Source organism: Notamacropus eugenii, chromosome 6 (assembly GCF_028372415.1).
Source record: "Notamacropus eugenii isolate mMacEug1 chromosome 6, mMacEug1.pri_v2, whole genome shotgun sequence".
In the NCBI taxonomy this organism is placed as follows: Eukaryota; Metazoa; Chordata; class Mammalia; order Diprotodontia; family Macropodidae; genus Notamacropus; species Notamacropus eugenii.
The window spans coordinates 297,203,976-297,221,650 of NC_092877.1; the positions used below are offsets into that span (position 1 = coordinate 297,203,976).

Sequence of the window (17,675 nt, forward strand, 5' to 3'; positions counted from 1 at the left end):
TAAATATCTCTGAGAACTTAATTTATTTTTCTATAAATTTAGGTTCCTTCTAACTCAAACTTTATTATTTTACTTTTGAAGAAAAATGCTATATATAGTTTTAACACCAACAACATGAATACACACATAATTAGTATAACTGAAATAAAGGATTATAAAGTTAAGAAAATTTCAGAAGTTAGTTGTCACAGAACAGAAAAAGTTTTCACTTTTCAGTGCATAGCTAGGTCCTGATTTATGCAAATAATGAATGTGGTGATGTGTTCATATTATTTGATTTTGCACTGCAGATTTCCATAGGGCTAGAATCAATTATCAAATTTTATATAATTATAACTTTGAATAGTGTGAATTTAAATACATACAACCACTTGTAGGATTCATTATCTGTATTGTGACTTAGCTATTATATATATTTAATTTATATATATACCAGGACTCAAATTTGCTGAACAAAAACAAATTTAAAATTTATATTAGCTGTCCAATTTAGATATGTGTTTAAAGTTTAGGTAAATTTCAACAGATCAAAAACGGAAGTAATTGTTTTCTTAGAAATGTGTCCCAATTACATGAGCTATCATGTAATATCTGATTTCTGACTCAATTCTACTGCAGATTCTTTAACAATTTTAGTTTTTGATCTTCCAAGTAATCCGTACACAGAATATTAATGCAAGGCTAAAATTTTTTGCAAGTATTTATTATGTAGTTCTTATGTTTAATACAGGTTTATTTATCAGTATATTTTCAACATTTACATAAATTATTGAAATTTAGCAAATGTGCCTGATTCTGAGAGAGATAAAAGGTTTATTTAAATCAAGATGTACTTGTCATTAACCTAAATTCTGCCTCTTTTCAATTCTCATTCTCCTTGACCTCACTGCTTTACTGTGACACTTTGGATCACTCTCTCCTAATGGGCACTCTTCTCTTACATTGGGACACTACTGGTTTTTCTTCTGCTTGCTCAACCACTTTTCCTCAGTCTCCTTTGCTGATTCATCATACATGCCACTAATGGTATGTGTGTATCCCAAGGTTCTGGCCTTGAATGTTTTCTCTTCTCTCTAAACTATCTCACTCAGTTGCAATGGGTTCAATTATCATCTCTATGAAGATGTATCTCAGATCTGTATATCCAGTCAACCCTAGTCTGCTTTCAGGACTCCAACCCTGCACATTACCAAATGCCTGTTGGATATTTCAAACTGGATATCATATAGGCAGTTCAAATTCAACATGTTCAAAGCAGAACTAATTTTCTCCCTTGCCTAGCCCTCAAATCTACCTCTCGTCCAAAATTTCCTTATTATCATAAAAGGTATGCACCATCCTTCCAATTACCCAGGTTATCAACTTTTCACTGTGCCTCAATCTACATATCAAATCAGATGCCTAGTAAAATCTTTTTTACCTCCATCTCTTACCTACATTTCTATAATGGCCTCCCATTTAGCTTCTGTTTGACATTTAAAGCTATTTATAACCAGACTTCTTTTTGCCTTCCCAGTCTTCTTTCAAAGTACCCCCTTTTTGGTATTGTACAATCTATCAACAGGGATATTCACTGTTCCATATTCATCTCCCATAACTGTGCCTTTGCACTCTAGAATCATTCCTTACTTCCACCTCTTAGAATTCCTGATTTCCATCAAGGCTCAGATCAATCACTACATTCTTCATGAAGTCTTTCTTCGTTCCCGTTGAGGCCAGTAAAATGTCTATCAAGAGCAGCTTGTTTCATTTTACATACACAGATACACAGAGACACAGGCAGGCAGACACACACACACACACACACACACACACACACACAACCACAGACACACACAAACACACCCATAATTGGGATATGGACTGGAAGAAGAGAAGAACAGGAGAAGAAGATGATTGCAACAAGCACAGAGCAATGGTTCTGAGCAAATTCCCCTCCTATGACAATTTTCTCTATACATAAGAAACGGGAAACAGAAGAAAAAGTTTTAAGGATGGAGGAAAACAAAAAAGTTAGGTGGCAATGTGGATAGAGGAATAGCTCTGGAGTCAGGAAGACTTGAATTCAAATCTAGCATCAGACACTAGCTGTGTAAAGCTGGGTAAGTCACTTAATCTGTCTTCCTCAGTTTCCTAATCTGTAAAATGGAGATAAGAGCACCTGCCTCCTAAAGTGGTTATGAGGGTAAAACAAGACATTTGTAAAGAGCTTTTACAAACCTTAAAGTATATATGAATACTAGCTATTATTACTACTGACACAAATGATTATCATAACTATGAATGGAATGAACTCACTCATAAAATATAAGAGGAAAGCAGAATAAATTAAAAATCATAACAATATGTTGTTTACATTAAACATATCAGAAATAAAGAATCAAAGTTAAAACAGAGGGCTGAAGCAAAAGCTATCTTGTTTAAGGATTAACCAAAAAAAGCAAAAGTAGCAGTCATGTTCTGAGACAAGGCACCAGCAAAAAAAGGCTCAATTCAAAAAGAAAGACTTCCAGGTCATTTTACCAAAAAGATGGAGGACAGGGCATTTTCTCTGACCCTCACAACCTGTCCAAAATAGGAATTAGGCACCAGATAAATCAGTTTCAGTTATCTTCATGGAAGAACCCAAACAAGATAAAAACAATGAATTAACAGTAAAGGTCAATTTCCCCTAACCTCTAATAAGCTCTCACTCAGCAATCCCCTCCCCCACTGTCCACCATAGTACTAACAGCCAAGTGGACACAAAACAAGCCACTTTCTTGGAACAAAATCAACTCCATACTATGATACCTCCCCCTCTTCCTTGCAGTTCACTGGAGATGTCAACTCCAAATAGCAGAAATGTACTCAGTTTACTATAGCTTTGGGTTCTATTTGACTACTTAACTGAGGGGGAAAAAAGAAAGGAAGAATTAAATAACTGGATAACAGTAAGAAAGAAAAACGAACCAATGAACAAAATTCCAAAACCAGAAAAAAGAGTAACAAATGGGGGTAGATTAATGGGGTTGACTATGAGAAGAATAACTTCAGGGAATAGGGTTTATTTAAAAAAGATTCAACTAAAATAACTGAAGAAATATGTTTCAGTGGAAGAGGAGGGGATCCTAATTTGGAAAAAAAGTACATAATGCAATGTTAGAGAGAAATGGAGGAAAATATAAATCTGACTCTCACAACTTTAAATGTAAATGGATTAAACAATCCAATAAAATGAAAAAGAATAACAAACATATCCTATATGGCACTGCTGTATACATATATATGTATATATACATACATATGTTATATATATATACATATATATGTATATACATATATATATGTATATCAGCACCACATGAACTTTTATCAAAAAAACAAAATGGCCCTGTACAGGGCACAGAGATATTGAAAACAAATATTGAAAAGCAGAAATAGTAAATTTATCCTTTGCAGGCTATAATGCAATAAAAATAGTAATTGATATTGGGCTACAAACAAAAGACACAAACCCAAATTATGAATTAAAAATGGAATCTAAACAATGATTGGGCTAAAAAATAAATCATAGGAACAATTATGTAAAGGAAAATGATAATGAAATATAGCAAAACCTCTGTGTTGCAACTAAAGCATTCCTCAGAAGAAAAACCACACCCCTATAAACAAAGAGAAAAAGATTAATGAAATGAATACACATTTTAGAAAATTAGAGACCCAACAAATAAAGCAAACCTAATACAAGCACAAAAGGGGAGATATTAAAATTTTGAGGAGAAATATATAAAATCTATAAAAATGATAAACACAACTAAATTTTGTTTTTAAAAAGACCAATAAAATCGATAAACTTTTAACAATCTGCCTAAAAAGATGGCAAATAACTAAATGAGCAAAATAGCAAATGAGCAAGGTGAAATCAAAATAAAACCAGAAAAAATAAAAATAATCAGAATCTATTATGTAATTATATGTTAAGGAAACTCAGAACACAATCTAGAATACCTCCAAAAACGTAAAATACCCAAATTAACACAAGACCAAATTGAGCTCTTAGAACAATCCAATCTCAGGAAAAGAAATAGATACCTATCTGTAAAAACAAAACAAAAAAGCCTACATGTGTTATGAGTCCTGACAGGTTCACCAGAGAATTCTATCAAACTTTTAAAGGACAATTAGTACTCAGAAAACACAAATTATTCTTTAAAACTGTATCCTACTAGAATTCTATCATAAGATAAACATAGTCCTAATATCTAACCCAAGGAAAGATGAAACACAGAACTATAGCTCAACATTATCAGGAATACTGATTTTTTAAAATCCCATCAAACAAACCACAGCAATTTATTCAAGAAATTATTAATTATAACCAAGTTGGATTTAACCAAGAATGCAACTGGTTCAAAATTAGAAAAACAATCAATAAGTAAATTAAAAATGAAACTATCTGAAAACACAGCTATAAAAAAAGCCTTTGACAAAGTACAACACTCATTTATGCTAAAAGTCCTCTGAGGTATAGGTACAAAGGGACCACTTTTTAAAATATTGTAAAAAGCATCTATCTAAAACCAAAAGCAAGCATCATATGCAATGAGGACACACTAGGGCTTTTTTCTAATGCGGGAATAAACGAAGGATAATACTCATTCTCTCCATGATTATTAGATACAGTTTTAGAAACGCTAAAAAAAAAGTAATAAGAGAAAGCAAAGGCATAAAAAGAGATTGGTGAAGAGGAAATAAAATTACTGCAATTTGCTGATGTGATTTATTTAGAAAGTCCTAAGGAATCAGCAAAAATATTAATCAAGACAATAGCTTCAACGAAGTTGCAGACAACAAAATAAACCCTCAAAAAGAAACTGCATTTTTATATAATAACAAAATTTAAGAGGCAACAGTAGAAAAGGAAATCCCATTCCAAGTAACTACAAAATGGATAATGCTTCTGGGGATCAATCTACCAAAGCACACAAAACCCTTGTATATACCAAATTACAAAGTGCTCCTTAAAGCAACAAAGAGCAAGTTAAATGGAGGTATATTCAGTGCTCATGTCTGGGCCACGCATGTACAATAAAAATGTCAATACTCCTAAAGTTAATGTACATTTTTAATGCTATGCCAATAAAATTATCTAGTCAAATGGCAAGGTGAATACAGAGGCACAGGAAATACACAAGGACAGGGAATGAGATGGTAGAGGGAGGTATATAGGAAAGGAGAAGAAAAGTGGGAAGGGAAAAGGGCATATTAGAGTTATATATATAACCACAAATTGGAGTTGGACTTACAGCAGGTAGGGGAGTGCTTTGGGGGGAATGGCAGGAGTTTGGGGTCCCATTTTTATAGGTTTTATCCATGCCACCTTGGTTGAGTTCATTAACATATCAATATGACCTCAAAGTTATCAGCAACACTTAAAGTTAGTTCATCAGCATCTTTGCTGGCAGTGTTTTTACTGGTCTTTGTATGTCAGGAGTTTATACAAACGACAATTCACAGGACAGAGGGGTACATTAGGGTTTAGATGGTTTACCCTAATTTAGCACACAATCTCATGACATGGATGGCTTTAGTTAATTTATGAGGCAGTTACCCATGGCTCCTATATGCACCTAATTTATGAGACAGTTTGCAAATAATTGTTATGTTCCCTTAATTTAAGGAACAGTCTAGACGTAGATGATTTTGCCATCTTAATTCTTACTCTTTTCACCTTATACTAGCTCTTTATAAATTTACTATACTAATTAGAGCAGGGGTCAGTAAGAGAGTAAAAGGGACTAGAATAAGACACAATTTCAACACAAACTGCAGTCTCTGATACCATCAATCCCTCTCTTCTCCATCAATCCTGCTCTTCTTTTCTATAGGTTTGCATCTGGGTTCTCCTTCTACCAGTGTGACTACTCCTCCTCAGTCTTTTTTTTGCTAGATCTTCATGCAGGTGACAGCCACTAATCATGATGTTCCCCCAAGGCTCTGTTCTGGGCCTTCTTTTCTTTATATACTATTTCGTACTTCACCTCATGATCTCATCAGCTTGATGTATTTGATTTTCATCTCTATGCTGAGAATTCTCAGACCTGCTTATCCAGTATTAACCTTTATACTAATCTCCAGATTCATATGTCCCTACAGGATATTTTGCATTGGATGTCTACTAGACATCTTAAATGCAAGATGTTCAAACTGAACTCACTAGTTTTTCTCCCAACTTAGAGCTCTAAAATCTTTCAGAAGAACTCTACCAATTGACAACTCCACCAACAGCTCTTCCAATATCTGTCTGATAGGTAGATGTAAGGTGGAAACTTGAAGTTGTCTTCATTTGCATTTCTCTAATTATTAGTAATTTGGAACATTTTCTCATACGGCAATTGATCGCTTAGATTTCTTCCTTTGAAAACTGCCTGTTCATAGACATCTATCTATTGGAGAATGTTCGTTTTAAATCTTGAATATGACTCCTTTAGCTGAGAAATTTGCCATAATGATATTTTCTTAGTTACTTCTTTCCCTTCAAAATGTCTCAGCAATTTCTATTCATTTTGCCTAGTTCTGCTCTCTACAGCAGGCAAAGTAAATCTAAAAATAGATTTCGTCCCCATCTATGTCTCCATTTTCAGTTCCTTCAACTAAGATTAAATGGTATGGTCTCTATTCCCTTTCATCTTCCCGGTCACTTAAAAAATGATATTGAGAACTGAACAAAACTGAACTAACCAGGGCTGAGTATAACAATTCTCTCTCTATTCTGGATATCATTCTTCTCTTAATGCAGCATAAGTTAGAATGATCCATTCTGGCTGCATGTAGTGGTGGGATGGCAAGAAGGGGCAGGGTGGAATGTAAAGAATATCTAAGGAAAGCTAGATAAAGTGGTTCATCTAATAATCTAATTTCTCTTCCTACCCATTCATTGACAAGAACAAAAAAGTGCAGGCCCCAGGGTAAAAGTTCAAGAACTGAGTGAGTTAAGTCTTGCAAGGTAGGGAAGCTGTCTAGAAGTCTAGGAAGGGCAGATCAAAGATGGCCAATGTGGAATGTGAAGCATGGTCAGAACAGATTCTATTATTATTATTTATATTATAAATACAGAGTTACAGTTGTATATAGTTATATCTATGGCTTTCTCATTATGAGATGATACTAGCATTTACCATACCATTTGCCTTTTTTGTTACTAAAAAGTCTTCATGAGAATAATTTACAAATATGTTGAAAGTATCCAAGATGAAACCATGAGATAGGAATAGGAATGTTTTTGCAGAGGATTTTGGAAACCCTATAGACCTTATATGACTCTCTAAGGAAATAGCACTTTTCTTTTCTTACTATGTTTAAGGCTTCTTGAGTTGGAAGGATTTCCTGAAGGAAATCTCTCTAGGGTTGTTGTTTTTCCTTCTTTTTCGAAGAGGACTATGACAGAGAAATGACGACATGACTTGCAGTTGACTTAGATTTGAGGGAGGGTTGTGCAAGGTCACCAGTCTCACTTTCTCCTCCAGAGCCATCTGAATCCAGTGACTAGATATTCATCAGGATGACTGGAGATGGCCCAGAATGAAATGGGAGACCCTGGTCTTTTTAGGCTCAGGCTACTCACTTAGAGTGAGGCAGCAGCCATTCAGTGAATAGGCCTTTTTAAGAAGTGAATGAAGGGATGGTCCCTTTATTTAGAAAAAAACAAAACAAACAAAAAAACAAACTGGGAAGGAAGACCCTCAGCATTGCTGTCCCACAGAGAAAATATTTGTAATACTGATCTCATTACCATTGATATTCACTGGAAGCCAGAAGGGCCCAAAACATAGCCATTAAGTGGAGCTTGGGAAGGGATCTATTGTGGTCTAGCTTGTGAGCTTCAGAATGAACTGGGAGAGGGGGGGGGGGGGGGGGGGGGAAGGAAGGAAGGAAGGAAGGAAGGAATTTAGCCAGTAAATCCCAAGTTAACTGGGCAGCTTTGGCCATCAAAATTTACCTTCCTTTAAAGAGGAGAAGGAGAAGGAGAGGACAAGCTGAGTTACCCAGCTAGCTGGGTGTCCATTCAGGCAGCTCAGTCTACTCACAGGTTGTGTTTGTCCTTCATTGTCGAAGAGGACCATGACATCAGGGAAATTATGACATGACTTGTAGTTGATTTTGATGTGAGTGAGGGAGGGCTGTGCAAGGTCACCAGTCTCACATTCTCCTCCTGAACCATCTAGATCCAGTGACCAGATATTCATCAGGACACCTGGAAATGGCCCCATGTCTCTAGGACAGTCTTATATCTATATATCTAGATATATACATACATATAGGATGCATGTATATGTATAGGTAATAGATATATATAGACCTAAATATATAGATATATGTAATAGACAGATAATAGATATAGATATGTATATCTAATGCCTATATATAGCCATATCATACTGTTGACTCATACTGAGTCACTAAAATCCTCAGTTCTTTTTCACATGGACATTTGTGTGGCCATGACTTCCCCACCCTGTAATTTTAGACTTTGTCATTAGATGCATTAGTTATCCTAGAGAATTTCCTGTCATCTATCAACTTGATTACCATCCTATTTATAGCATCATCCAAGTCACTAATGAAAATGCCAAAAAGAGTTCTCCATCTGACACTTGTGCTTGTAGAAACCCTTCAAACTCAAGAGGCCTTAAATATAGTTAAAAAAAAAAAATCCCTAAAAGTCACACAAGATATACTATAGGATTTCCAAAATCCTCTGCAAAACCATGACTATTCCTATCTCATATTTTCATCAAGGACATTCTCAATATATTTGTAAATTATTCTTATGAAGACTTTCTAGTGAAAAGAAAGGTAAATGATATGGTAAATACTGATATCATTTCAAGTACCTTTAGGCAGCTACGTACAAAGAAGAAAGGGTTCTACTATGCCCAGAGTTGGAAGATATGAGTTCAAATCTGGCATCAGATACTTACCAGCAGTGCAAGTCATTTAACTTGTCTGTCTCAGTTTCCTCAACTGTAAAACTGGGATAATAACGACACCTACCTCCCAGGGTTGTTGTGAGGATTAAATAAGATATGAAAAAGTGCAGATCTCAGTGCCTGGTACACAGTAGGTGCTTAATAAATGCTTATTCCATTCTCTCCATATCATCAATAAGGTTTCCAACTATTTTGTAGCTTTACTTCTTTCAAATATTTTGAGAACTAATCAATGATCTGAAAATCATATTACCTTCAGCATAAACATCTTCTGTAGATACTTGAACTGGTGTTCTTTAGTGCCATTTCTACTTTTTCTTGCAACACATTTGGGATACAAATGTTAATGTTAGGACAGTGATTCCACTGTCATTGATATAGAAAGTAATTTGTTATTGAAATCAAGACAGATTTTTTCCATTTTTCACCAGCTGTACTCTGTTTTAAATTCAAAAGCTCTTAGTATAATTGGTTTCACTTAGGTCTCTGGGTCTCCAGTCAAGTCTTTTGTAAACTCATTTTCCTTCTACCACTTCTCATTGTTTTAGGTGCTGATAATATTTATTCTTAATGTTCCAACAATTTGCTAAGAATCTGTGGATGAGTTTATATTCTGAATTGGCACTGTTCTTGGTTGCCATATGTTGGCTAGGCAAAGAGATTTATCCAGCAATTTCATTTCATTTTCATAACTTCATGAGATCAGTATTACAAATATTATTATCTGCATCTTATGATAAAGAAACTAAGACTCAAAGTTTAAGTGCATTGACCATAGTCACAACCTATTTTGAAGTATTAAACGAATACTCTGAAATTAGGTTTTCTTTATTTCTAGTCCCATATGCTATTTCTATGATATCATGTACTTCAATCAATGCACACCATTTTCAGTGAAGTAAAAAGAACTCAGATACTGTCTTATCCAGCAAACATCTAATCTTGTCAACCAGAGTGATTGTGGCAGTCAAAGAACACTGGTTTAGAGTACAAGCTCATTTGTAAACTATTATGGGACAATCTAATGAGAATAGCTGCTCTTCAGTTTCATTCACCACATACACAACCTGCCTCTCTGCTGACTGCCCTCCAAGACTGTCTTACTGTTCACCTCCTTTTCCTAACTTCTCACTACTCTGTCTCCTGGGGATCTCAGCTGATGCCATTCATGGCCTCAGCCAATAGGAAAAGAGAATCACCATAGTAAACAACTTGTGAAGAAATAATTTCATATCTTTTCAAAAAATATACTTTGTTATGTTAAGGATATGTTTGCATGTTAAGGATAAGTGTATAGACACAGAGTTATAACTCTCTTTAGCCTCCAGGCCCCAGGATGGCAGTACTAGGGGAGAGAGGTAGGAAAAGAAATATACTTCCTTCCTCCCTAGACTGAGTACTAGCACACTGAGGCCCTCCCAGGACCCTGTAACCAAACAGGGAAAAACATCCTCCATACCATTTATCTCTCTAGCCTTCTATCCTTTTATCTCCTTCAGGGGACTGCTTGGTGGTACTGTACTCCTCCCAACCATGACAGACTGCTCCTCTGCAACTGCTTTCCTTTTCTCCAACCACAAAATTCTTAGTAGCTGCTGGGAATGAACCTTTTCTGTGCAGTTTGTATCAGAAACCAGATAAATCTCACAGGCCTTTGGAATGGTTAGTAAGAACAGTAGAAAGCAAAGAGAGAGAGAAATTAGAAAATTTTAGAAAAGTGGCTTTGGAATATCCTTCAGATTGAAAATGATGATTGATCACAGAATTTCTACAAAGACCTTTGAAATTATCTTCATTTTCTGTTTTTGCCATGAAGCAAGAAAAGAGTCAAAGCTTTATTCAAGAGGAAATCCTTAAAAAAAAAATTTACTATGCAATGAATACAAATTAATTCCTCTCAAATGAAGTTTATTCTCCAGAGAGAACCAAAACTTTGAAATACAAAGCCAAAAGCAGGGGCTTTTGACAACATGCTGCCACTAAACCCTAAAGCTCCAGATGAGAGAATATGTATGTTGGATAAGATCTCAGAGCTCACAGGATTTTAGATCATTTAATAAAATCCTCTCCTTTTACAGGAAACTGTATCAAAAAGGGCAAGAGCCTTTCCTAAAATTACAAATACACAGAGTAAACAGGAGGTCTTCTGACTATAAATTGATACTCTTTCTATCATGTTACACTGTTCACCCAGGCCAATACATATGTGAAAAATAACCTCTACCAAGTTGCAGGAAGTCCAAGTCTGAAGATCTCCACTGATGGAGAACTTACAAACTAGCTCAGTCCACTGTTGAATAACTACATTTATTAGGAAGTTTTTCCTTATTTCAAGTCAAAATCTGCCACTGTAACTTCGACTTATTGTTTTTAATTCTGCCTTCCAGTCTAAACAAAACAAAGCTAATCCCTTAAAAATGCACTTTATTGATGCCTTTTGTCTTTGTATCAAAGTTATTTCAACCTTTCCTCACACAATATACTCTCTTTTGACAAAGAAAAACAATTAAGAAAAAGAAAAACATTCTATATAGTGAAGATCTCTGGATAGTAGTTTAAAAATTCTGTCCTAATAATCATATCATTTATAAGGGAGAAGGTATGTTTCATTGCTAGAATACCTTTAATACTCAGATTTTGCTTCACTTTCCATGACTTTTTCATTTACACTACTGTAGCTTTCATCTTTTTTCTAACTTATAGTCCTTCAGATACTTGAAGACAACTTTCCTATGCCCCTTAAGTTCTCTCTTCTCCAGGTTAGGCATCTTTCACCTGATGATTTTTAATTACCTGACCATTCTGTCACCCTCCTCTGATCTTGTTCCAGCTTGTCAATGGTCCAAAGATCAGTACAGCACTTAGAGAACAGAATATGATACTTCACATGTGGTCTGACCAAGATAATAATAAAAATGGACATTCATGTAATATCTTCCTCCATTAGACTGTAAATTCACTGCGGGGGAAGAAAGGGGGGACTATCCTTTTTCTTATCTGTATGTCTAACACTTACCAGAGTGCCTTGCACATAGTATACACTTAATAAATGTTTATTGAATTGAGAGAGCTTGAGTTGAGACCCAGTGAGAGAACATGTGTAAATGAAACTGAAAAGAAAACAAGCCTCATCATTTCTGCCTTTAAAATATTTCTCAAATTTGTTCCCTTCTCTCCACTCATCTTAGCTTAGGCCTCCATCATCTCCCATCAGGAAACTGCAACCATTTCTTAACTAGACTCATTCAAATCTTCTAGCCTCCTCCACATGGGTGCCAAAATAATCTTCCTAAAGCACAACGCAGAGTGCTGAGTGTCTCCAGTCTCCAGCTCAAGAACATTCAGTGGCTCCTTATTGCTGTGCCTGGAGGGTAAATGCAGACGCCTCAATTTGGAATTTAAAGACTCTTACAATATGACATCAGACCTCCCTTTCAAGTTTATAGTACATTACAATCCTTCACATAATCTGCATTCCAAACAAACTAGTTTACTTGCTGTCCCTAGAACTTGGCGCTCCATCTCCTGCCTCTATGATTTTGCACAGACAGGCCTGTAGTGTTAGAATGCACTCCCTCTACATAAAGAAGCAGATCCCTTCAAGGTTTAGTCCATGTGCCTCTCCCTACAGGAATCTTTTCCATATCATATTAGTTGTTATTGCTTTTTCCATTCTTCTTAAATTCTCTCTCTCCAAAGCTAGAGCTAGAAGAAGTCTTGGAGGCAACCAAGTCTAACCCCCTTATTTTACACTTAAGGAAAATTATTCTCAGGGAGTGACATATTTAAATTCATATATGTTACAGTCAGAATTTGAACCCAGGCCCTCTAACTGCACAGTCAGTGCTCTAGATACTGCACTAAATCTATTTATATGTTGCATCCTGCAGAGATGGTGATATATGCACCAAGTGGTATAGTATCCAAATTCCTAGAAGAGATGTTAAGTGAGTTACAGGAAGAAATAGCAAAACTGTACTAATGGGGGAACCCAACCTCTCCCTCGCAAAACTACAAAAACCTCACCACAAAATAAACAAGAAAGTAGTTAAGGAGGTAAACAGAATTTTAGAAAAGTTGGATATGGTAGAACTGTGGAGAAAACTGAATGGGGATAGAAGGGAATATACTTCTTCTAAGTGGTACATGACACCTACACAGAAACTGACCATGTACTTGGGCAGAAAAACCTCACAATCCAATGTAAAAAGGCAGAAACATTAAATGCATCCTTTTCAGATCATGATGTAATAAAAATTACATGTAACAGAGTGTCATGGAAAGACAGACTAAAGATTAATTGGAAACTAAATAATCCAATCCTAAAGAATGAGTGGGTCAGACAACAAATCATAGAAATAATCAATAACTTCACCCAAGAGAATGACAATAATGAGACAACATACCAAAACTTATGGGATGCAGCCAAAGCAATTCTTAAAGGAAATTATATATTTTTAAATGCTTATATGAACAAAATAGAGAATGAAGAGATCAGTGAATTGAGCATGCAAGTAAAAAACTTACAAAAAGAACAAATTTAAAATCCTCAATTAAATACCAAATTAGAAATTCTGAAAATCAAAGGAGAGATTAATAAAATTGAAAGTAAGAAAACCATTGAACTAATATATAAAACTAAGAGCTGGTTTTATGAAAAAAAATGATAAAATAGATAAGCCTTTGGTCAACTTGATTTAAAAAAAGAAAACCAAATTATCAGTATCAAAAGTTAAAAAGGTAAATTTACTACCAATGAAGAGGAAATTAAAACAATAATTAGGAGCTATTTTGCCCAACTGTATGCCAATAAATCTGACAATCTAAGTGAAATGGATGAATATTTACAAAAATATAAATTGCCCAGATTAACATTAGAGGAAATAAAACACTTAACCCCATTTCAGAAAATGAATTGAAGAGGCCATCAAAGAACTCCCTAAGAAAAAAAATCTCCAGGGCCTGTTGGATTTACAAGTGAATTCTACCAAACATTTAAAGAACAACTAATTCCAATACTATAGGAGAAGGAGTCCTAACAAATTCTTTTTATGATACAAATATAGTGCTGATACCTAAACTAGAAAGAGACAAAACAAGAGAAAGAAAAGTATAGACCAATTTCCCTAATGAAAATACATGCAAAAGTTTTAAATAAAATATTAGCCAAGAGATAGTGACCAGATGGGATTTATACCACAAATGCAGGAATGGTCCAAAAGTGTGAAAACTATCAGCTTAATTGACCATACCAATAACAAAATTAACAGATTATCTCAATAGATGCGGAAAAAGGTTTTGATAAAATACAATACCCATTCCTATTAAAAACACTGGAGAGCATAGGAATCAATGGAGTTTTCCTTAAAATGAGAAATAGCATTTATCTAAAACTATCAGCCAGCATTACATGTAATGGGGATAAGCTAAAATTATTTCCAGTAAGATCAGGGTTGACACAAGGATGTCCTTTATCACCACTGTTATTCAATATTGTACTAGATTCAGCTTTAGTTATAAGAAAAAGAAATTGAAGGAATGAAAATACACAATGAGGAAACAAAACTATCACTCTCTGCAAATGATATGATAGTATACTTAAAGAATCAATTAAACTCAAAATAACAACTTTAGAATATAAATATATAATATATAAAATAATTTCTAAATATAAAATAAATTCACATAAGTCGTTGGAATTTCTATATGTTACTAACAAAGCCCAGCAGCAAGAGATAGAGAGAAATTCCATTTAAAGCAATTGTAAACAATATAAAATATTGGGGAGTCTACCTGCCAAGACAAACCCAGGAACTGTATGAACACAATTATAAAACACACCTCATACAAATAAGGCAAGATCTAAATAATTAGAAACATATCAGTTGTTCATGGGTAGACCAAGATACTATGATAAAAATGACAATTCTAGCTAAATTAATTTATTTATTCAGTGCCAATCAAACTACCAAAAATTACTTTACAGAGCTAGAAAAAATAATAACAAAATTTATCTGGAAAAACAAAAGGTCCAGAATACCATGGGAATTAAAGAAAAGGGAAGGTGGCCTAGCCATACCAGATTTAAAACTGTATTATAAAGCAGCAATCATCAAAACTACACAGTGCTGGCTGAGAAACAGAGTGGTAGATCAGTACAACAGGCTAGATACACAAAACAGTAGTCAATGATAAACCCCAAAATACCAGCTTCTTGGATAAGAACCCATTACTTGACAAAAACTGCTGGAAAAATGGAAAATAGTATGGCAGAAACTAGGCACAGACCAACATCTTACACCACATTACCAAGATAAGGTCAAAATGAGTACATGATTTAGATATAAAGGCTGATACTATAAGCAAATTAGGACAGCAAGGAACAGTTCACCTGTCAGATCTATGGAAAACCGAAGAATTTATGCCCAAACATGAGAAAGAGAATATTTTGAAATGCAAAATGGATAATTTTGGTTACATTAAATTGAAAAGATTTTGCACAAAATCAATGCAACCAAGATTAGAAGGGAAGCAGAAAGCTGGGAAACAATTTTTACAGCCAGTGTCTTTGACAAAGGCCTCATTTCTAAAACATATAGAGAACTGAATCAAATCCATTAAGAATACAAGTCATTCCCCTATTGATAAATGGTCAAAGTATATGAACAGGATATTTTCAGATGAAGAAATTAAAGCCATCTGTAGTCATATGAAAAAATGCTTTAAATCGCTATTGATTAGAGAAATGAAAATTAAAACAGCTCTGAGGTACCACATCACATCTATCAGATTGGCTAACATGACAAAACAGGAAAATGATAAACGTTGGAGAAGATGTGTGAAAACTGGAACACTAATGCATTGTTGGTGGAGTTCTGAACTGATCCAACCACTCTGGAGAACAATTTGGAACTATGTCCAGAGCACTATAAAATTGTGGATATCCTTTGATCCAGCAATAGCACTACTAGGTCTGTATCCTAAAGAGATAATAAAAAAAGGGAAAAGGACTCACATGTACAAAAGTATTTTAAACAGCTCTTTTTGTGGTGGCAAAGAATTGGAAATTGAGGGGATGGCCATCAATGGAGAAATGGCTGAACAAGTTGTGGTATATGAATGTAATGGAATACTACTGTTCCATAAGAAATGGTGAGCAGGTGAACTTCAAAAAAATCTGGGAAGATTTGCATGAACTGATGTTGGGTGAACTGAGCACTACCAGGACACTGACCACAGAAACAGTAACATTGTGCTACGACTGACTGTTAGACTTAGCTCTTCTGAGCAATGCAATGATGTAAAACAACTCCAAAAGGCTCATGATGGAAAATGCTATCCACATCCAGAGAAAGAACTATGGCGTCTGAATGCAGATGGAAGCATACTATTTTCTCTTTCTTTTGTTGTTTTTTTTCTTTCTCATGGTTTTTCCCTTTTCTTCTGATTTTTCTTTCACAACATGACTAATATAGAAATATGTTTAATATGATCATATATGCCGTATCAGATTGCATAGCATCTTGGGGAGGAGGGAGAAGAGGGAAGGGAAGAAAATTTGGAACTCAAAATCTTATAAAAGCAAGTGTTGAACACAAAAAATAAATATTTTAAAAATAAAAATAAATTTAAAAATAAGCTCTTTGAGGTTGTAAATGTTTTTTGGTTGTTTTTTTTTTCTGCTTTTCCTTTGTATCCCTTGAGCTTAATGTACTGCCTTGGCTCATATTAAGTGCTTAATAATGGTTATTGTATTAGATCAGAACAGATCTTATGATATTTCTATGACAGTGTCAATTATTATGGCACTATAAAAAATGAATGTGGAAGATAATGACACATTTTTTATATTTTTTTATTTAATGGAATAAAACAATAATTTCCATAACAGTACAATAAAAACAGGTGATTGCATGTGAAGCTGTTATCTATTATGTACAACATGGTATTCCTTTTAAATATATAATAGAGCTATTGTGTAAAAAAACCAAAAGCATTGACAAAGTTAATTTAAAAAAGAGATAATGACTCCACAAGACAATAAGAAGTATAAAGAAAATGTAAGATATCTCCTAAAAATACAACTTATCTAGAAAATAAATTGAGAAGAGAAAATTGAATAATCATTGTACTACCTGAAAGCAATGACCAACAAAAAGGGGGGTGCAGGAGCTTAGACATCATTATTTCAAGAAATCACAAAAGAAAACTGCCCAATTCTTTTAGAACTCTAGGGCAATGTAGAAATAGCCACCTTTTGAAAGAAACCCCAAAACGGAAACTTCCAAGAACAGATAACCAAAATCGAGAACTTGCAGGCCAAAGAAGTACTGCAAGTAGCCAGAAAGAAAACCTTAAACGAATGTCATTTTCCTAACCAGATCTCATTTCTTGTTTCTTCACATCCACCATTCTCAACATCTCTAGCGATCCAATTCTTCCTATTCCAGCAAATCAACTTTAAAAGCAAACATCCATAGTATTTGTCTTAGACATCTCTTATTGATAACACTGTTCCTATGATACTAACAACCAATCTACTGTGGCTGCTTTGGGCAAAAAATGAATAATGTTTGAAAGAATGTGCCTTATCAATGCCTAAAATTAATTTCCCTATACTCTTCTTATCTGTTTATGGCTCCTGGGAGCCCCAGAAAGATCTAGAACAAAGCAAAGCCTTTACAACCAACAGGTTGCTTTTTT

The 17,675-nt window shown here is 34.6% G+C and overlaps 1 protein-coding gene across 4 annotated transcripts in view; it reads right to left on the minus strand.

Moving 5' to 3' along the window:
* Positions 1–17,675, minus strand: part of HYCC2 (hyccin PI4KA lipid kinase complex subunit 2) — a 78,506-nt gene that overhangs the window by 45,571 nt on the left and 15,260 nt on the right. The gene's annotated exons all lie outside the window — the stretch shown is intronic.